This window comes from Balaenoptera physalus (assembly GCF_965194825.1).
Source record: "Balaenoptera physalus genome assembly, chromosome: 1".
NCBI lineage: Eukaryota > Metazoa > Chordata > Mammalia > Artiodactyla > Balaenopteridae > Balaenoptera > Balaenoptera physalus.
The window spans coordinates 110,330,961-110,354,483 of NC_138882.1; the positions used below are offsets into that span (position 1 = coordinate 110,330,961).

Here is a 23,523-nt window from a genome sequence, read left to right on the forward strand (position 1 = left end):
GTGGAGTCTTGAGAGCTCAGATAATTGGTGACATTGGCTGTATTATGGTGCTGGTTTTCTGCATGTATGTATGGTTTTCTCTGTGGGCATGAAAGTTTTCATTCAGAATATGAATTTTCTAAGAAAGGCATAATGGAAGAACTGAGAAACAAGGGGATAGGCATCTTTATAGAAGGTTCTTTAAAATCATTAAAATGGAGTTTAAGTAAAAAAAAGGATGAACTAAAATAGATAAAGAAAAAATGAAGGACTCAATCATAATAGCTGTAATTTATTGCTTACTTACCTTATGCCAGGAACTTTTCTAAATACTTTACGTATGATTACTCACTTATTTCTTGTGACAATACAATGAGGTGGGTGTTATTATTACTTAAATTCAAGGTATTATTCTTACATTAATTTCACAGTTAAGAGAACCATGCCTAAGGTTACACAGATAGTGAATAGCAAATCAGGGACTTGAACCATTTGATAGTCTAGTTCTGCGTGTCTTCACTTTATCTATTTTTCAACACAGAGCATAGCAGAGATCTTGAAGAACATAAAGACCAGTAGTAACTGGGAAACTGAGCAAGCAAAATGGGAGGCTAAGAGATTCATGTTGGAATTGTGGGATTTTGAATTAGTAAATTCAGAGAGAATACACTTTAAAGTGACAACGAGGTTCTAGTTTTGGCATGTGAACTTATATTTTTTCCTGCTCTCCTCCAATGGAACAATTCAACACTCCAGGTATAAAATACTTTAGTCACACTTACTGTAGATTATGTTTTTTATATATCATTTTTGAAACATAGGAGTGTTGTTGAGTCATTGAGACCCTAGTAATTTGTTATGGATTTTTAAGAAACTGGATTAAAGTATTCTCAGTGAAAACTCCATGGGAGAGCATCTTGAGGTAATAATCTCAAGAAATGGGTCAGACAGAGATAAAGACCAAAATCACAGAGTAGCAATACATGTTTATTTCACCTTATGATGGATCACATAGTTTGTACTTCACCTTTGTTATTTCAGATAACTAGCATGGACTTTCAGAAGGTAATTTTTTTTTCAGGATGACAACTTATTCATGCAGGTATAAATTTGCCTCTAGAAGTTACTGTCATATACTCAGTAATTTCCTTGAAAATTTGCTTATTGATCACACAAATCAGGGTCACATTTTATTGTAAGGCTAGGATAATCATTTGTGATTCCTAAGAAATACTGAAGTTACTCAAATGTACAAACTTCCTGGAAACCTTATTTCAGTTGACATAATGTGCCCGACTAATCATTATATAAATCCTCTATGCCTCAATGTTGCTTTCCATGGGTGAGGGGAGGTGTACCACTGAGGTAAAGTACGTGGGTTTCCAGGCTCACCTTGAATGGATATCAAGCTTGGCATGTATGAGGACTCTGAAGACAGCAATGTGGATGGAGTTTGGTGGAGGAAGATGAGTTCTACGACCCATTGGCTATGGAAAGGAGTATGAATTTTACTCTAAAAATCGGAAGAAGGTAGTGGACACTTATAATCTCTACCCTTTTTAATAGAAAATTAACATTCAAGAAGCTTCAGTAATTTGCAGATGAGAACTCTCTTAAGTGACAAAGCTATAACTTATACTCTTGTCTGCTTGACACCAAAATCTGTTTCTTTTCAATACCACCTTTAGTTTCTGGTACAAAGAAGATTATTCAGCAAAGGTTTTGGAACATATCCAGGCTAGGTGACATGGTAGATAAAACTTTAAGCACTGAAGTGAATATATCTTAAGTATCAAAACTTTTGATGTGTTTAATATAATATTATTATAACAATAACATAAACATTTAATATGATCTTTCTGTTTTTCAACACTATGCTAAATACTTTACATGGATTATCTTGTTTCTCCCTAATAATAATCCCATGAGGTAGGTACTATTATTATACCCATTTTATGTATGAAGATACTGCGATTCAAGTGGGTCAAGAAACTTGCCTGTGGTCATACACTGAATAGGTGGTAACTTCATAATAGCAAAAACTATTTCACTATTTATTGGGTTATTATGGAGAATTCTGTTAAACCATGGTTTATTAGCTTAGTTTGTGGTTAGCCTATCTGTGGTTAGTTCTTATAAAAATAAAATAAAATAAAATGATATCCTATAATTCCCATTCTCATTGATCTTTTCCAAGATATTACAGAGAGAATATCCAGAGATCTAAATTAGGAGAATAACTCTGGAGAAATAGATGTCAGGGGAGATGACTGTAAATGTAGGTTAGGACAATGTCCTTATGGGGAATATAGCCAAATAGGATTTTGAGAATATTTATTCAATTATTCAGCAAATATTGTAAACCTACTCTGTGCCAGGTACTTTGGGGGAAAAAAAAATTGGTGGGTGGGGGCCAGCTAAGCTTAATACATTTCTGTCTGTGATTTAACTTTTCTGCAGAACTTGTCAGAACCTAATAGTCCCTGAGGTTAGGCTGACAGGAATCTATGATACGCCAAACAAAGGACTTTCTAGTAACTATTGACCTTGCATTGCATATATATGGAAAATATCACTCAGCGAAAGCTTATCATAAATATTAAGATGCAGTTATATCTCTAGGTACAGTTTGATCATATCAAAAGCAAAAATAGATTTTAAAATAGACTTACTGAACTCTGAAGAATTCATATCTGAATTTTCTATCTGAAAATGACCAAACAGTGCCAGTCTCATGACGCTTAGTTTAACACAGACACATAAACGTTAGCTAATCTAAACAGTGTGCTCAGCCAATTTGTCGCTGTCCTGGAGTGGTATTCAGCCTACTTAGTGTCATGAAAGAAGGGGCGAGCTGGAGAATCTGCCCTTTGCCTCTGTGTTGTTAAGCCATCCAAAGCTTGGAGTGCATGGCTTTTAAAATACACATCTCTAATTCAGAATTTCTTGTGATATCATACAGTTATGCTCTTCCACTTGAGTGTATACTCTTTTCAATATTTTATGTTGAAAAAGAAAAAGTAGAAATGTAAGCTACTAGAGTTTTGGCCACATGTTCAACTTTTCCTTCTGTGACTTTGAAGGTAGTAGACTGCAGATGTAAAAGATCTTCCTTCTTAAATGAATATCCTTAAGCAAAATAGTTTTAAAAATATGCCTAGTATCTTTGTTTATACCTAAGGGTTGCCTAGCTATCAGCTGCATGCATGCTTTTCATTGAACTGTGTATGTTTGTGTGTGTGTGTATACATTTGGTATGGCTTCTAAAGGCATGTAATAATTTCAGAGGAGGAAAGAGAAAAGAGAGCAAGATAAATGTAATACATTTTTGTACTTTCTCCTCGTAATTTTTAAAGATAAGAAGGCTCTGTTACTAAATATGAACTGGTAATTTGATCATTACCTGCTATTCATTTGAACTAACTATAGTCAACAGATACTGGAGAGTGAACAGAGGGAACTCTTTTGGAAAGCCATGTAGTTTCTTCAAAGGTGATTGCTATGCTATGTGTATTTAGATAGAAGCTTTCCCATGTATAATCAGCTTGCTGCTGTCCATTTTGCTGCCAAATATTCCTTCCCTATGGTAGCATAATACTGTTACCAAGGGAATAGCTTATGGCCAACACTTACAGTAGTGCCACAAATTAATTTCACAGTTATCAGGATATAGGATGATAACAGTAACGTGAGCTACTGTGAAATTACCATTGTACCCATGGAGTTACAGTGTAATTATTACTTTTGTGATAACTAAAAAAATAATTCATATCACTACTGCTGGATGTTTGTTCTCTCTTCTCTCTATTTCTCTGTCTCTCCCTCCTTATCTCTCTTTCCCCTTCCCTTCCTGTATTTTCCTCCTTTGTTGGTTCAGAATCTCCCTGATGTCTTTTTTCACAAGTAACAATAAAGAGTAATTTTTATACTGGCATTAAGAAAGAGTTACAGTGAATTGGGGTGAAAACTTATTTATGTGAGTCATGTCCATAATTAGGATGTTTACTATATAAGTGCTAAAACATAGATTTTCCTGGTGTATTGAGAGGATATTTTAAATTTGTGATTAGTGTGGAATGAGAAATTACAGTATTATTTTCATAGAAAATTAAATCCATATGTTGAATAGAGGAATCCATTTAATGTGATTAAAAGCCCTGAAGAAAAATGAATGTTACCTAACTTCCTTAATTAGCTGTGTAATTTGACACAATAAAAAAAAAAAACTTCCTTAAGCGTCAATACTTATGTCTGTAAAATGGGGGATAATAATAATATCTACCTAACAGAATTGATATGTAGATTAAAAGAGAAAGTGAATTTTAAACTGTACAGTACAATAAAAGTTTTAAGATGTCACCATCATTGCTGTGTCTTTAATGGGGGCATCGATTGATGAAGTACTGTTTTTGTTAGTAGGAGAAGATTTATAGGGAGACCTTAAAATCACAACAGTAACACAGGGAAAGATCATTTTTATTGCATTTTATTAGAATAATAAGTAGTATTTCATTGTATCTTGGTACAACAAAATGAGACATGCAATCATTATTATAACAGTTATTTTTAATAAATAACTTCCTCAGAGAATGTAATTTCTATTTTATACTATCTTTATTGAGCATATACGTATATTAAAGAAAAGTTAAACACTCGTATGCATAGAAGTGTGTATACTATGTTCATTGTTTAAAAAAAACTGCAATGATGAATGCAAAATTTTATTTGCTATGTCAAAAAGTGAAATTGCTAAGATAAAGGTAAAAGTATATAAAGTCAAATTTATGTAGGAATATTTGTTCTGATTATTTGCTGTAATGTATACTATTATCCATTCTACTTTAGTTTTTTAATATATTTTGTGTATTCTATTAGTAGGACCCACATATGACTTACAGTTAATATTTTTCACTAAATGTTCAATAGTTGATTGCATAGTTATTTATTATTCCAACACTTTAAATTACATATCCCTAGCATTTAAACAATTGATAAATGATGGAATAAAATAATATGATCCTATTTGTTGTAGGTAGATACATTTGTTGAATGAGTGAATGAATTATGATGAATATATGTAGTAAGCTGCCTGCAGTTGCTGAATCTCTTTTTAGAGAGGATAGGAAAGTACAAATAGAAACTATTTTCTCTCCTATATTTTTTGCTACCCATTTTGAAATTACCGAAGACTGATAACTTACATAAAGGAGCGTGACTTTAACTGAGTTTTCTGGTTCTCTTATTAATCATCAGTTTTCTTATATTATTTTAATGACACTTATCTGTGGTGTGACATATTTGAGGCTTAGCTTCATCTTTGGTAAAATGGAGATGCTGCTGCTGAAATGCTGTGGAACTAAGTTAGAAAAAAAAATATAAGAAGTATTTAGCGCAAGAACGGCCCGCTGCAGACTGAAGAGTCAGTAGCAGTATCTTTCTCTTTTCCTCTGGGAGATGGGCAAAGTACTATGACTAAATTGGTGTCAGAAAGGTATCTCTGATTAAGGTCTTCTGATAGTATAGTCCTTCTTTGTATTTAATGGGCCTACAATGAACAATTATTAGTTGAAGTATCTTTATACTGCATTATGACTGCATAAAAGTGTTAGCAGAAGAAGGTTCTCTTTGAGAGCTATAAAGAAGCATCAACTTATTCCCTCATTTAAAAAATACTTATAATTTTTTGAAATCAGTTTCTTAAACCCAAAATATTATGAACACTGTGCTTCCTAGAGCAATTAAGAATCGAAAAGATTTTGTTTTTTTCTCTTTTCCCATTACTAACTCCTTTTCTATATTCCTATTTCCTTGTCTTCCCCCACAATTTAACAAAAAAAGAAAGGTCTAATAAAATATTGATGTAGCTGAATATTTAATTGGACAAATTTCAGTGATCAGAATAGTTTTAGACAAGTCTATAAAATACTTGTTTTCGTGTTGTCCACAAATGTGGGATACTGATTGAAATGAATTAGTTTAGTGTAACATTTAAATATTCTTTTTCTCAAAGAAAGGGGATTTTGAAGTAGTAAAAAGAACTGTACCTGGGGCCAATTGATTCATGAGCAGACCATGATATAGTTACTAGACTTAAGCCGAGTTTCCCTGTAAGCTTTCTGCCTTATCGCAAATGCAAATTTCTCACTCCTTCAAAAATGTTTAGCACAGCTATACTATAAATACACACTAGACCATAAAACTTGTTACAGTACTGCTAATGCTACAGTTGCAAAAGCAGAGTACTGTGGTTTCCAAGTTAAGTAGAGGTTTCATTGGTTTCAGTTTTGTAAAAGATTTTTATTCCCTCCTGAATTATAAAGTGAATCTAGTAATTCTTAACTGGGGGAGTAGGTGTTATTACCCCTCAGGGGGCATTTGAAAACGTGGGGAGGCGTTTTTGTTTGTTGTCACAATGATGGGTGGGTGCTTTGGCATCTAATAAGAGTGCATCACAGATCTCAGACATCCCCTGTACAAAAAAGAGTTGTTCCTTACAAAATGTGAATGATGCCTCTTAAGAAACTGTGGGTATAACTGACCTGTCATATTGGGTATTTATTTATAATATATATATAACTATTATTTAGACACTTTGGATGAACCAACTGCCTATTTCCTGACTGAATGTATAAACATTAATAAAGAAGTTATAAGCTCAATAGAGTAGCTTATCTACTTATAAAACATATTATGATCATTTAATAGATAATTGGAGACCTTTTGATTGCAGTTTATACTAAAGCAAAGAAGGACATTTACCGTGTGATACTTGTAGATAATCTTTAATCATGACTATAAATGTGATTAAATGATGTATCGATTTTTTTTCCTAATTGAATATTTTGAACTCAACAGAATGTCCTCTCTAGTAATTCTACTTTTCCCAATATAAATGATCATACATAAACCTAATATTTTGAAGAATTGTAAAGAAGGGTAAAGAAGAGATGTAAAGAGAGTAACAAATAATATTCAAATGATAGGTGAACATAGAAAATAATCACACTGTTTTTTACTTTTTCAACATATGTTATTATCCACATTTTGCCAAAAAAAAAAAAAAAAGAGTGTATTCAGGCAATTGCTCTGAAACAAATGTCAAAAAAGTAAGAGAACCACATAAATCACATTGTTGCAGAATATTCTATACCCTCCCTGGAAACATGGTACTTCTGTTTGAAATGCATAGATTCTGTAGAAAATCTGTTCTCTCCTGGGTCCTGATGCGGAATCCCTCCAGGCGTTGTACCATCCTTTTCAATATGTGTAAGAAAGAACTTTTAGAGACTAAAATGCTAATATCATTCCTCTCCCTCTTGTGCAAGGAGAGTGGCCTCTTCCAGCAACACCTTTTCTGTTTAAAAAGAGCATAATCCTGAAGTCGCTTGGGTCTATGAGTAGTATCTGTTTTGAGCCCAGAGTAACTTTGAGACAGAATTTATCACTTTTCTCCATCAACAGAAAGAGTTCTTTCTTAGAAATTGTTAGTAAGCAGTGGATAAATTACTGAAGATGTTCTGAGGGAGGTGAGTGAAGGATTTACAACACACATCCCAGCTTCCTGTCAACGTGGATCCTCAGTAACCTCTCCCCTCTCCAAAGGCACACCTTCCCTCTTGCACACATCCTCAGGTACTGCTGGTGTGATTCTCTGCTCTTTGACTTGATTCTCTCCCTTGCACTATTGAAGGCCTCCCTCCTTGATTTTTCAAAGCATCCATCTCTAAGTCTATCAGAGATTTAAAGAGGTATTTTTATTAGCCATGTGTTGAAGCTTTCTTGCTAATAACTAGCTGATACCAGCTGTATTCAGAGACTGAACGTGTTGATTTGGGGAAAAGAGTTGAGTGATTTGGGGACATGGAGTCCTTTGGGAGATGTATCTAAAAAGACATATTTATGTTATACTTAATTTTGTTATTCAAATATTGCTTTTCTGAGGAATTGAGAAAATTGTGAAATAACAAAAGGAACTCAGGCCAGCATGAGATCCCATGGGCTGAGAAAGAAGTGTGGGAGGTGAGAGAAAAGCAGAAAAAAGAAATGGGGCTATTTAAAATTTTGCTTAACATCTATAATAAAAAATATGATTTATTTTCTGGGAAGAAAAACCTAAAATTCATGTTCACAAACTATTTTCCCAGAAATTAAACTACTAGAATTTACCACACAGGTTTTTGTATCCTAGTGATCAATAGTAAGTATGTGAGTAATAGCTTATCATTCAGTTTTAGAAAAGAAAGAGATGCTGTTCAATGATTGATGTTCCCAGTACAGTCAGAAGCCTTATCATTAAACCATATCTCATATAAAGCATTTTTGAAGGAGGCTCAGCTTATATGGTCCTGTTATATTTGTTTCTGAAATATAATATGTGGATATCACTTTCAAAATTTTAATACTGAATAGTTAACAAATTATTTGTAATATTTTAAATTGGGGCTGTTATATGAATCTTTGCCAGATTCTGGATCACTGTGAATTTATTATTGAGTGAGGATACTAATGTGTCCCACCAAGGTAGGTCATCTTTTGTATTGGTTAATGTGATTCATATTCAGCCACAGGATTTTGTGTTCAACTTGAGAATAGAGCTTGTATTTTTGCCTTTGCACTATACTTCCATCTTGGGTGGAAATTCAGGGGAATTGGTTTTTTGTCCTTTACTAACTGATCATTCTTGGGAAAATTAGATTAGATTCTATAGGTCTATGAACGCAATGATTATTTTTTCCTTATTTTGTATCATTTATCCATTGTTACGTTACAAACCATCCCAAAACTTAGTGGCCTAAAACAACAGTTTACTGTTTCTTATGATTCCTTTGGCTGGACTCAGCTGGATAGTTCTGCTGTTCTTAGGTGGGCTCACTTGTGTGGTTGCAATCCTGTGGGACCTCAGTTGGTGCTGGAATACCAGAATGGTCTCACTCACATGGCTCTCCCACATGGCCTCTCATTCTCCAGTAGGCTAAACTAGCATCACATAGCGTTGCGGTTAGATTCTAAGAGAGCAAAAGTGAAAGCTGCTGGGCCCCTTAAAGCCTTGTTTCAGAACTGGTTCAGTGGCACTTCTGCCACCATCTTATTGGTCACTGGGAGTCACAAATGTAGTCCACATTCAAGAGGGAAGATCCCATCTCTTAAAGGGAGAAGTGGCATGCACATACAAGGATGGGAGGGATTGTTGGTACCCTCTGACGAAAATCTATCACATATTATAATAAAGTACTTGTTACATTGTACTGCAATGATTATTTCAACCTTTTCATGCATATTTCCCCACTGTGGTATAATTTTTCCTAGGGGAAGACTTACTATTAAACTTTGTCTTTCAAATGTGTGCAGTAGGTGACCAGTAACAGTAAATGGCAAAGTGAACTCTGTGCAGAGGTATTGATAATATCAATGTTAATGCTCACTTATATTTTAGCATTTAATGTATAAATATCTTCTATTTTCAGAAAAGAGCATTTTGAGAGTCATTAGCTCTATTTTTAAAAGTACGTTTATTACCATAGTTTTACTCAATTGAACTTGTTTGTTCAGAGTTTAGCTTTTTTTTTTTTTTTTAAAGTAAAGGACATCATAAAAATTGCAGAAGGATCATTATTTTGAATTTTGTATCTTAGACTTCTAGTCTTTGCCAAGAATCGTTCTTTAAAGTGTTTGCTACTTCTCTGCCTACGGGTAAGTTGAATCTTGTAAATAGACCTCTTTCTTCTTTTTCATGTATTACAGAGTAGCAGGGGAACCTTGCCATGAAAGACTGCCACTATTCTAAATGAAGACTAGAAATGCAGGTTGACAATGTAAGCCAGCAGTTATGATATAGCATCTTGAAACTTCTTTCTTTCCAAAGTGTCATTATGATCTATTTCACTGTTTAGGCTGAAGGTCTCACTTCTTCCATTTCACTTTAGATATAGATGCAATTATGACTTAACTAAGTTATGCTTTCAAATATTTATACCGCTTATATGAAGTATCCTCCTAGGAAATCTGTGAAATGAGAGGGGAGGCTTTGTTTTCTTCTTGAATTTACATATTATTTGTCTGCATATATAACTTGAAATTTTTAGTAGTTTTTTTCTGTAATTGAACAAAATGTTCAATTTTCTCATTACTATTGTATGAAGAATAGAAGGCGGCATGAATATTTTAAGGACTGCTCTTAGTTCACAGTGACCTGTGTATTTTTTCCCCCAAAGCCAGGGAAATAAAGCATAAATTATGAAGCTGTGATTAAGTAGTCTAGAAGTTAGGAACTTCCATGCAAAAAGAGAGCGATTTACCCAATTTTCCCCCTCAGCAGTTATGCCAACATTAGCTTTTTATTTCCACCCAAATTCTTGCAGGTATATGCTGTATTTCAACAAACTTTACCTTTGCAAATTTTTGCTATTTTAAAATCAAACAAAGTAAGTGATAACTGCTCGTTGCCAAGATAGTGTAAATTAACTCATTGGCCTCAGAATGTGTAAATTAATAGAAGCCCTCAGAAATCACACTCTTTAGCCTAAAAAGAATGATACTCTTCAGGTGTAAACTTCTCAGGTGTCTATTCTAAGGTTCATTCAGAGACGAGCTAATAAAATGACTAATATTCATATCTCCTCAGGTAGGGACCTAATCTTGTATGAGCATATTTCCAGGATGAGGAGGATGAATATTTAATGGATGTTCCCTTGGTATAAAATAAGATGACCTCTGACAGATGGTGGTTTTAAATGAGAACATTACAGTAATTCAGAGTGGACTGGACACATTTTATCTTTCTGCTTTATAAAAAAATATTATTTGCAAGGGTGATGTCTTTTGTGTAGAAATGAAGGCTAATCACAAGTCACAAATGTAAAAATTTTTACATATTGCACTATTTTTTTTTTTCATTTTTATGTTTGGAAAAGGCATGGATTTCCTTAGAAATATCATTAAATTTTGGGGGCACCAACCATCATATTTGATAGGATTGGTAAAGTAATGGTTACTAATAAACATGTTATAAAAAGAGAAGGGAATGCTTTTTAAAAAAATTGCCTTTGTTCTTTTCAGAGTAATAAGATTTAAATGCCATTCATCTTCTATGAGGTTGTCTTGAGTATTTTTGGAGAAATGCTGAGCCTTTTTTTTTTTAATTTGGCTGAGGCATATCATTGACCTAAGATTTAAAGGCCAAATTGGGCACACATTATTTCAGTCAGGAGGCAGTGACCTATAAGGAAAGGTCATCTTTCTCTTTCAACTCACATAAAGATCAATTAATAAACACAGAGGTGTCTGATGTGCTTGAAACCCACTGAATATTTAGGTTCCCTTTGTGTTTAGAGAACTGCTATAAAAACATATGGCATGAAAGACTATTGATGGGTGGGCGTCATTGCCTAAATGAAAGCATTGAATCACAAATGCGTGTGAGTAGTTATCTTCTTCCACTTGGAAAATACTACTCTAAATATATATTCAAAATGAATAATATGCATAGCATAAAACAGTGGCCCAAGCTGCTTCATATGATACTAGTAGAGGAAATGTGTGTTATATCTCTGGTACATACTCCAAAAGATACATATTTGATCTTTCTCATATTCAGTAAAGCATATTAAAATATGGTAAATGTTATAACAGTAAATGTTATCACCAAGGAAATAGGCATATTAAATTAAATTAAATTAAATGTTTAATGGACTTCATGGTGTTTGAAGCTTGTTGGAAAGGCAAGTATATTTTTATTTTTCTGCTATATATTTTTCCCTTCTACAAAGTCTGAGTTAGTTATATTCTCTTAATGATTTTATTAAACCGCAAAATGTGAATCTAATTCGCATTACACAACAAAAATCTAACAAATGTCCTTGTGTTTACTAAAGTTAGAGCGCCATGTACATCATAGTTCTACATTATTTCCTGACACAAAAGTTACCAACACAGGAATTACTTTCCCAGCTTCTGTTGGTGTTAAAATTCCTCTGGACACACATTTTTATGTATTGGCTACCTTTATTCCTGTGTACTTAACACTGTGAAAAATGAGACATTAAGAAGAAGTTGATATAGATGACTGTCAAAATCACAGTCTCATAACAATGCCACTTTGGATAACATCTGTCAGCTTAGTCACGTAATATGAATCCCTTGCATGTTTTTCATAGAAGTAGTTAGAAAGTATTCTGAAAGGGGAGCAAAGAGAGGGGCTGTGTTTTTAAATATAAACCATCTATGAGAAACAGTGCTTCCCTAGTGCCCTTATGAGTAAGAGGAAATATATAATCTGGTTGATTCATAGCCTATTGTATTAAATGAGAACCCCCCCCCCCAGAATACATTGTGTGCTCCATTTCTTGAAGACAATGGTTTAGTCTTGTAAAATTGTATATATTTACATTTTCCTTAATATACTTAGAGACTTAAGTGTATTCTCTTGTTCTGTATATCCTTTTCCTCTAAAGAGCTTCTTCATATATCCCCTAGAGCTTTTTGCCAGGGAGACTAGGTTACTGAATAGATATCTATACTTTCAAATGTTGTTATGAAAAGCTGAAAAATTGGTTTTATTTTCACTGTAAGAGTAATTTGAAAAAAAAGGAAAAGAAAAAGCATGGCTCATGCCTAAGGAAACACTATTGCTTGGAGAGATAATGATCACTGGGAATTGAGATGTCCTTAGTTTTGCTTTTATTTACTATTCCTTCTATATTGAACATTTTTTTGTCTCTTGGGGATAGAAATTCAAATGAGATCAAATATTGCACATCAGATTGGTTACACCATAAAGTGACTCATGTTCTTGTAAACTATTACTACTATTCCTAACAAAAAATGTAAGAGGATAATAAGGTCAGTGTAATATCAGTCCTGCTCCTTAAACCACAATTATGTTTATTGTTTCTACTCTGAACTTGCCTCTCCTAAGATATCATCTGTTGCCACGGGGAGCATGATTTTATTAGAAGTATGAGGGATTGTGTGGAAAAGCTGATGTTTCCTATTACTGACATGGGGACAAGTCTGGGATTTAGGATAAAGTACTGATCTTAAGAGAGGTATGGCCTTCCATTGAACAAGTTGTCATGAGGTTCTATCTCCAGCTTTATGATCCCCAAGAAATGATGCCTTCTTATTCTTGCCTGAAAGTAAAATAGTGTAGATTCTTCCCTTGTTTATCAACATCATTCCTGGGGTAACAACCCCTTCACCTTCAACCCAAGAATGAAAGTACATCTTATTTCCTATGGTCCAAGTCCACTCGTATAAAAATATTTTTTTTAAATAAGAAGGATTTTTTAAAAATAAGATGATCAGTACGTATCTACATAAAACTGAGCCATGGAGTTCTTAATATTGTAGAAGAGGCCAATCACCTATAGTCATAATTATTCAAAAATTATTTTGTCAAGATCAAAGTTTTCTATTCTGTTTTTATATTCGATAGCCTTGATTCTATAAGAACTAGGAACAGAATGTTTGAGAGACAGGTAACACAGGAACAATAAATGTTAACATTTTGTGCTTCTCCCTTACCCCACGCTCCCCCACTCTCCAAGAATTCTTGAGAATTCAAGTGCCTGTCACATCATTGCACATTTCTCTAGGATTGTGCCTTCATTATGTTGATTCACATTTTATATTTTTGAGTCACAAAGAACCATAGCAGCACCCTGATGGTACTACCAGCTGATATTCAGGGAATATATTCTAAGGCTTGATTCATACGGACAAATGCAGAAAAGGAGTTTAGTCATTTATTCTGTTTTTCAAATGTAGCCAAGGAAAATAGTTTACTCTTTATATATGACTTAAGGCAGTTGACTAATCCTGTTAATGCTAGAGTGGGTATATATACAATAGTAGTATGATTCTGTGGCCTTTTTCTGAGTGGGCCTTCCCCACCTACCCCCTTGCCTTTGCACCACTTTCACTTTCTGTGCTTTTGTTGGAAGTTTTAAATGTAAATAGGCAACTGAATGAAATTGGAATGCAGCTTGGCAGGGTGGGAAGAAATGTGTGTGCGTGGCAGTGTCCGGAGCAAATGGGTAATTCCCAATGCAGATGTTCTACCTGCAGATAATCAAGAGCTCTCTGTGGTAGGCTTCCATTTTCCGGGAAAGAGGTTAGCTACCAGGATGAGGACCTTCCATAGAGCATGTGCCAAGCAAGGCTGCAGTGACTGTCATCGTTTATATTGTTAACCACAGCAGCTATCTGGTGCCACAAAAGGAAATGGGATGATGGTGTGAAAAGAAAGGCGAGGTAAAACGACTTGCAAAGAAGTGAGGATTGTGGAAGTAGTAGTTACGAGTGTATCTCCTACAGTGAGTTATGTAACTCACAGAAACCGGGCAGTGTGAACTACACCTCCTGCATAGAACTTCTTTGTTTGCAGTGGTTTAATTGTGCATCTATTAGCGGGAGAGGATAAGGAAGAGAGGAAGTGGAAAATAGTGGCTGGGTTTCCTGCCTCAACATCTTAAGTGCCATCTTTCTGTCCCTTAAAGTTTCCTTTACAATGTATACTGAAGAGTACATTCTAGTATTTAACTTTTGTGCCTAAAAGCTTTATCAAGGGATAAAGGACTGGAATGAGACATGGGCTGGACACAAACATGAATCAATTAGTCAAAACCCCAGTGTTCTCGCTTTCTGTGTGATCTTAGGTAGCTCTCTGAACCTTTGTGAGGCTCAGCTTTCTCACCTGTAGTGCTGGGCGTAAAGATGTCTATTTCTCATGAATGATGTGGTTGTTGTATTTAAATAATGTAAAATTTTAAGCATTTGAAAAGTGGATAATATTGTTAATAAAATACTGCTTATTGTTGGTTAACCACATTAAGATATTTTATTACTGGTATAGAAAAATGAGAGTTGGCTTGCTAAAATCATTTATATAATTCTTAGGCTTTATGTAGAAGAGAAGCAAACAATTTGTGTCATTAAGAAGCTTTTAGGAAATTGTTTATACTACAATTTAGTTTAGTGAGTTTAGTGAGAAATTTATGAATGCTCATGGGGATTCAGTGATCTCTATCACACCATCATTAAGACATCATACCCAATGGAGACCATTTACGATGTGATTCACATTCTTGATACAAATCATTCTCTTTCAGATTTTATAGGGTATTTTTCCTGCCCTAAACTAGACTTCAGCTATAAAAGAAATGTTTAGTGATGTTTAAGGAATGGCTCCGTGTAAATAAAAATGCATGGTATATGTTATATGGTAGATACTCAATTAATGTTTTTATGTGGACATAAGAGAATGGATGGACAAATTAACACATTCCCAGTGACACCTCAGAAATAGTGAAGCTTGAACTCTAAATATTGAATAATTATGTGTCCAATTTTGTGAAAAGCATCTTATGATCTTAATATCGTAAGTAATTTTTGGTAGCAATAATATATCACAAAATTACTAGTTTCTGATCTTTGTATACATTAATGATTAAATCTGGCCACAGTATATTTAAAATTATTATGGTAATTTCATATAATGGATGGAAATAAAAGTCTGCAATGGAGATACAGGTGGAGGTTTAGCCCTAGCAGCACAGGTAGGATTGCTATATCATGAATAAAAATGCTTGTTTTCTGGTTTTCTGTGGCTGTGTGCTCCAAGCAGATTGCACCATTAACTGTTGTGAGAGATGGCTAGTCATGCAGCAGTCACAGCCATTCTGGACATTATTCAGCTTCTAGAATGATGTCTCTTATTTCTTCATTCTGATATTATGTTAAAGATACAGTCATATTGCCATTGTCTTTACATTTATTGTATTCTCTTAGAGATGTGGTGTTGTCTTTACCTGGAAAAGCATCCGGTATCTTTATTTTTATTTTAAAATGTCAGTGAAATTATTCTGAGAATTGAGCGACCAAGTATTTAAAGCTGAACATACGATACATGCAATACGATTTATATGAATTCTTTATTTGCCGTTTGACAAGTTGCATGTTTCCATCTGGCTTCTTTTCAGTTAAAAGAAGGGATAGAATGAGGTTTTGTAGAATACTACTTGCTTGGTAGAACTTAGAATATACCTCCTTCTGAGTTGACAGCTGTTGCAGTATGTTCAAGAAGTATCCATGATTTCTTCCCTGTGGCGTCACCAGGTGCTGCGATGCCTAGAAGAGTTAACGTGGCACTAACTTTTACAGATGTCTCCACTGGTATCCACATGTGAGAACTCTCTTGATTAAAACTTTGGGCAAACAGCAAGTCAGTAACTAAACTAAGCAATGTGTTATTGTGCACAAATTCTTTTTTAAAGTTTTGTTCCTTTGTTCATAAATTTTAAACAAAAATAGAAAAATTTAGTGAATTGTCAACTTTTTCCCTTAAGACTGTAAATCAGAGTCTTTATTACATCCTTTATTTGTTTATTCTTCATTCATAATTTAACTTCAACTGAGCATTTCATTGAAATATTTTTGTTAATAATTCTGCTTAGTTCAAAAAGAGCATGAGGGTGATTATAAAAAAACAGCACAATAAGTTAATACTGTTTTTTCTAGATTCTAAGACATCACTGATTTAAAAACATCTTTTTTGAGAGAATACTACTGTATTAATTGCAATTATAAAATACAACTTGATTTCAGAAGCTTTATTGAAATCAAAATGTAGAAATTAAGTTATATAAGTAACCATTACATATCAAGCACTCAATAAATATTAGTTATCTCTAATCATTGTCTCTAATCATTATGATAATTGTGCAAAGAAGGTATTTTAACCCTAATTTATGAATGACAAATCTATAGTTTATCCTGGAGATGGAGTAATTTATCAGGATCTTACAGCTAGTAAAAGTTAGAGCTGGTTCTGTTTGTTCAGCTTCCAAAATCCATACTCATTCCACAGTACCAAGTATATACATAAAAATGAAAGTAAATGGTACTATCAGGCCAAAGTAAAAATAAGGCAGAAAAATAAGGTGTAGCCAGGAGTGATAGTAGAGTACAAAATGCATACAATGACTTCTTATATACTTGATAAATATGAACCATAAATTCGTCTATAAGTACCTTAGGAGCTAATGCAAAAAAGGAAACAAAACCCAATACAGACATGAATCACTGGATCCATAGAGAAAAATAAGCCAGCTGCTGGATAAAAGCTTCACATTTTCTGGTACAATAGAAATTTCTACTGTGGAAACAAAAAGAGGATTCTATGTAAATCGGTACTTTAATTTGTAGTAGTAATAATACTTATTTTGCTTTACTGTAAATTTCACACAATAAAGACTTTATTCAGGTATACCGTCTTTCTTAATTTTAGTGTCTCTCTCCCCTATACTTCCAAACAGAACCATTGCAATTTTTATATCTTTTGTGTATGTGTATGCAGTATGATAGATACAATAAGGGACTAAAGCTTTGGATATAACTTCTCAAACTATAATTGGAAAGTAGACTCAAAATTTAAGTCCATTGCTAGCATGCAATCAGTTATATCCTGGTCTCTTGAATTTAAAAATGCTTACATCATGTCATCAAAATCATTGTGTTATTCAAAATCTAAAAATATTATTTTAAATATAGAATTTTTCTCTCAGTCTGTTTTCAATACAGCTAGGGATTTTATTTGTTTATTTTAAATTTTATATAATTTCTGTACTTCATGGTCATATTCCTGGCAAGAGTTTATTTTTAAAACAGAGTTTTCTGAAAATTAAGATATAAAAAGAATTGTCATAAGGTGGCAGTATGTTTCAATGATAACCATCAGTATAGAAAGAGAGCTTGTTGCACCAAGTGGTTCCTTAACCAATGTTGTGCTGTACATAAAAATTCACTGTACCTAAGGGTTTTTTTGGTTTGTTTTTTTTTTTTTTTTGAGGAAAATTGAGCAGCTATTTCTTAGGGAATATGTGGAAAATTATCAGAGATACTACTCTTTTGAGTTTTACCGTTGCTAACTCCAATTTGTTAAATAGGTTTAAGTATTCACTGCTGCATAAAGGGAAACCTTTCCCTTCACCCTGTCTATGCCTATATACAATGACGTAACAGTGAAAAGAAATGATTTCTATTATAATCACTGACATGTTTTAGTGAGAAGTGATAACTAAGTTTACACATTTTAAGAAATATATCTTAGGTTATAGTAATTTTGAATGTTGAGAGTAATAATTATAATTTTCATTTTGGTGGTATTGAATACAGGAGTTTTTGGACATGGTTTAATAAACAGCATTCGTGTGTGGAGAAGTGATAGAAAGAGAAAGAATTTAAGCTTCTTAATGAAATGGACTAAGTTTAATTTCCTGCCTTCCTATTCATTAGCTTTGAGACATTGAGCCAGTTACTTTGTCTCTGAGATTTTTCTTCTTATTAGTAATTTGGAGATAATAATAATGTTTACTAAATACGGCCATTGAAAGATTAAATGAGATGACGTTATTGATGTGGTTACTAAACTTTGAGATATTTTGTTAATTATTATTACAGCCAAAGAAAATATTTTTTTATTTCTAAGTATTTTCTGATGTGACCTTACTTGGAGAACACATTTGAGGTTTATCACATTTAGTTGTCACATTATTATGATATGGTACATAATTGCTACTTAACCATGCTAGTCAAGCTAGAACAGCAACTGAAAAACGAAAGTATGTCTTGCTTATCGTCCCTCATTTATCAGCGCTTCAACATTTTTCACTTATTACCCATATTATGAAAGAGGTTACTAGGACATAGAGGACATGATCTCTGTCCTTAAATACCTTCCCATCTGGCTAGAAAAACAAAACTGGAAAAGAAATGGTAAGACCTGAGTTCTAGCCTCAGTTCTGCCATTAGCTAGCTTTGCAATCTTGAATATGTCTCTGTGGTTCTGTTCTCTCATTTGTAAATTGAACTTGATAATCTGTAAGGTCCCTTCTGGCACTTCTATCTTAAGAACATTTCATGCTATGAATTTGCAAATAAGTAAGCACTGAATTGCATGTTAGTGAGTGAATGTGCAGTAGATGTTCAAAGAAAGGAGAAATTAATGGGGACTTGATGTTTGCAGTATCTTTGACACTGTTTCCAAGAAACAGATTTATAGTTGCTCATAAGCAAAGGGAAAGTCATTTTCATTACAAAGTCATTTTTTCTATATTGCAAGTGAAAAATCAGACATACATAATATGAAAAAGCCTGCCATATATACATTTTAAAATATTAATATTTTAGATAATCTGGGTTAAAAATGAATCATTATGGATTTTCACTGCCACCTGGTAGGTGGCAAATAATGACTACCCAGGGAAGAAAAGGAAGAAAGACATATAAATAAATAATTACTAATTGTAGTTAGTAGTTTAATCATGGTAAATAGTAGCCACACTTCATGTGGTATTTAAGATAATTTTGTTAGAAATATATAATATCTGTCAGAAAACTTGAATACTACTTTAATTAAAATTAAAATGTAGCCTTTTCCAGCCTTTATGAACTCTTAAGGAGATACACTAAAAATGTCAAACCTTACAAAAACAGTGACAACTAAGTCTGATGGACAATTTAATAGTCTTGAAGAATTACATACTACATATACATCAGAAGGAATTCCCCTAAGAAAACTTTGGCTAGGTTTCTTGTTTTTATTGTGCCTGAAATTTATATCATAAAGACTGCCTGAGACTGAGGGAGGAGGATGCTTCATTGCTGTAGACTCGCTCCTGTCTCCACCATGCCTCCTTCCTCCTTCTACATATAGGCAGATCTTGAAAGTCCTAGAGAAACTGGATAGGAAGTCTGCAAAACTAATCAAGTCATAGGATCTTCTTTGAAAGGTAGTCCTAAGATAGTCACAGGACTTGGTCATGTGAAGCAGATGAACTCTGGTAGCAATGCCTGTAACTGTTACCCATTGTCTTTTGTCTAAATATAAGTACATAGACATGCACGCACCTTGGAAGAATTTTAGGACTTCAACACAGTCATGAAAGCATGACTTCTATGAAAAAAGAGCAGAATACAGGAAGAGATAAGATAAGGGAGAGAAGTAAGACAGAACTGCTAAGAATCTAAAAAAAAAAAAAAAATCCCACATTGGAGACAGTAATGAGTAGAACTAGGGCTAAAAAAATAAAATCTGTGATAAAAAGAAGAAATTTGAGCAGTTCTTAGTAATGCAGATGAAAATTATAACGTTTAACATGAGACAATCAATTATATTAAGGATAAAATGATGGCCCAATATATATGATTTCAGTGATTCACTCAAAGCATTTATATTCTAGCTACCTTCTAGGTATACTAGATCTCAGTCAATTCTCTAGGGATACAGCAATGAACAAAGTAAATACTGTACCTGCTCTCACAGAGCTGACATCCTGTGGAGGGATGAAGAATTATAGACATGGGGACATAGAAATATATAATACATTAGGAATGATAAATACTTTGAATAAAAAGAGCAGAGTAAGGGAATAGAGATTAGGGGGGCAGAAATAGATGTGCCCCAAAGAGAAAGCAAAAATGTGGAAATGAGACAATAATCAGAGGCATAATAGAAGAATATTTTATTTACCTTGCAGTAATTTCTTTTTCTTTTTGTTACTGTCAAATTATTGTACTGCAATAATTAAGAAAATTTCTATCAATATCTAGGCCAAAGAAACAGATTATAAGAGGGGGAAATATCAGTCGGCTTCACACATCTTATTTTCAATTCCATATGTCAGAAGACAGTGGAGAAATTCTATCTATAGAATTTTAAGGAAAAAATATATTGTGTTTAATAGTTTTATGAAAAGCCAAGATGTTTATCTATGGTAGTGACAGAAAGATGTTCTTAAACATCAAGTGTTCAGAATATATACCGTTTAACCTATTAGGGAAAATTACTGGAAAATGTTTTCCAACTGAATGAAAAAAATTGAGAAAACAAGAATTGAAGTTTAAAATATCTTGTGTACAAGTGAATGTAAAAGACAAATATTCTTGAAAGAACAGGTTTTAATGCAAACATGTCAATATAATGATGATAATTTGCATGTAAGACCCCAGACTGTAATAATGAAGAATGAGTAATTATGGAGTAGGGAAATTAAAGAAGTCAAAAATATACAATTTTACTTTTAACTGACCAGGAGAAAAATAGGTTCACTTATGCTATTAAACAGAACACAAAGAGAACAACTAGAAAAATTCAAAGTAGAATATGTGCCTTGTAAAACATTGGGGAGACCAAAAAAAAAACCAGAAAAATGTTATGTACTAATTAACACTGCACTATTTATAATGAGAAAACTATTAAAATTAAGATGCTTGATAGAAGCTCAATAGTAGTGAGAAATATGATAGCAGTAGGCAAATCAGTAAAAATTAATGAAGATATCAAATAAAAAATGAAAAACTGATAACTCAGTCTAAAAGCTGGTTTTTCGAAAAGATAAATCATTTATTTAGATAGAACATACCAAATGGATAAAAATAAATGCTATGAAACATAAATTGAGAATATTAGGAATGAGGAAGGAGATCTACCCATAGATGCAGAAAAATTATTAGTTATTGCCCCACCTGAGGCAGGGTAGGAGTTTGTTTTTAATATAAATGTCAAATAGCTCTTTAAAGTTGATAACAACTGATGGGTTATTAATATATCTGTTTCCCATTTACTTTCCAACACTGGACACTTTTTAATACTTGCCAATCTGATGTGGGAAAAATTACATTTTGATTTAACTGTAAATTTTTTGATAAAATTAAGTTTAAACATTTAAAAATATCTCAAATGGATGGCCATTTGTTTTTCACAATTGCCAATTTTTAGTATTTATAGTGTTATGGTCTATTTTATCTACATACACACAAATAAATACATCCTATATGTATAGATGTATATGTGTGTGCCCATATATATTTATATTTTAGATTTTAATGTTTTAAGATGTATTAAGGATGTAATAAATAAATGTAAGAAATAGAATATTTGAATGAGACTTGTGCAGTAAATAAATTGTTACACTGAAATGTTGGATATCATATCTAATATATTTCATGTCATTGCCTATGCTTGATCTAACATATATAAAGATTTATTTACAAGAGTATTATAAATTTTCCCAGTTTAATAATATAGAAATGACTGTTATATTATCCAGTCATCCTAGACAGAGCCTATATCAAAAAGCTGTCATGGGGCTTCCCTGGTGGCATAGCGGTTAGGAATCCACCTGCCAGTTCAGGGGATATGGGTTTGAGCCCTGGTCCAGGAAGATCCCACATGCCACAGAGCAGCTGGGCCCGTGGTCCGCAACAAGAGAAGCCACCACAATGAGAAGCCTGCACACCACAACGAAGTGTAGCCCCTGCTTGCTGCAACTGGAGAAAGCCCACGTGCAGCAATGGAGACCCAACTCAGCCAAAAATAAATAAATAAATTTATTAAAAAAAAAAAAGGTGTCATGAAAATATAGTGTGTTTTCTAGTTACTCAAAATAGTATGTTCTCATGTGAGGTGTTAGTCACTTACAATTATCTTTTTTTTAAAATTGAACTATAGTTGCCATATAATATCATGTTAATTTCAGGTGTGCAACATAGTGATTCTACATTTAAATACATTATGAAATGATCATCACTGTAAGTGTAGTAACCATCTATCACCATACAAAATTATTACAGTATTATTGACTGTATTCCTTATGATGCATTTTACATCCCTGTGACATTTATTTTATAGCTGGAAGTTGGTACCCCTTAATCCCTTTCACCTATTTCAGCAACCCCCCACCTCCCTCCCCTCGGGTGACCACCAGTTTGTTCTCTGTATCTATGGGTCTGTTTCTGTTTTGTTTAGTTTGTTCATTTGTTTTGTGTTTTATATTCCACATGTGAGATCGTACAATATTTGTCTTTCTCAGTCTGACTTCTTTCACTTAGCATAATACCCTTTAGATGCATCTGTGTTGTCTCAAATGACAAGATTTCATTATTTTTTATGGCTGAGCAATATGCCATTGAGTATATATATACCACATCTTCTTTATCCATTCATCTATCAGTGGACACTTTGGTTGCTTCCATGTTTTGCCTATTGTAAATAATGCTGTAATGAACATAGGGGTGCTTTTTATTCCAGTGGGTATTTTTTCATTCACAACATTAATTATGCAATTATGTATTTTTGTATGTTCTAATTTGGAAAATGTTGGTACTCATAGAAAAAATGCATGCAAAAGTTTTAAAAAACTTTTGAAAAAGTTTTGTTCTTGCAAAGTTTATTAAATATATCAGTCATTTCCTTATTTACATAGCTTAAGTAATGGCATTTTATCTTTTCCTAATAGCTAAAATCAATATACACACTCATATATCATACTGCTACAAAAACATTTATTTTCATTAACTAATAGACTTTTATTAATCAACTGTTGGAAATGTAGAGTTATACTGGTAATAATGTTCATATAAAGCAACTAGGGTAACGTAATCTCTGAACTCAGGCAACTGCAGTTTAGTTATGGAAGTGCAGCATGAACGTGTTAATGAGCAGTGATACTTTGCATTTACAGAGCCTCCCGCCAAAACACTCTTCCT

General features: G+C 33.3%; 1 protein-coding gene and 1 pseudogene across 6 annotated transcripts in view; both read left to right on the top strand.

Annotated features, from left to right (window-relative positions):
• The window catches only part of LOC309636499 (cytochrome c pseudogene), a 104,005-nt pseudogene extending 101,313 nt beyond the window's left edge, over positions 1–2,692 (top strand). The window contains exon 3 of the transcript XR_014268695.1: positions 1–2,692. This exon is cut by the window's left edge and continues 26,080 nt beyond it. The product of XR_014268695.1 is annotated as a cytochrome c pseudogene (transcript).
• The window catches only part of DPYD (dihydropyrimidine dehydrogenase), an 807,615-nt gene that overhangs the window by 140,232 nt on the left and 643,860 nt on the right, over positions 1–23,523 (top strand). The window lies entirely within an intron of this gene.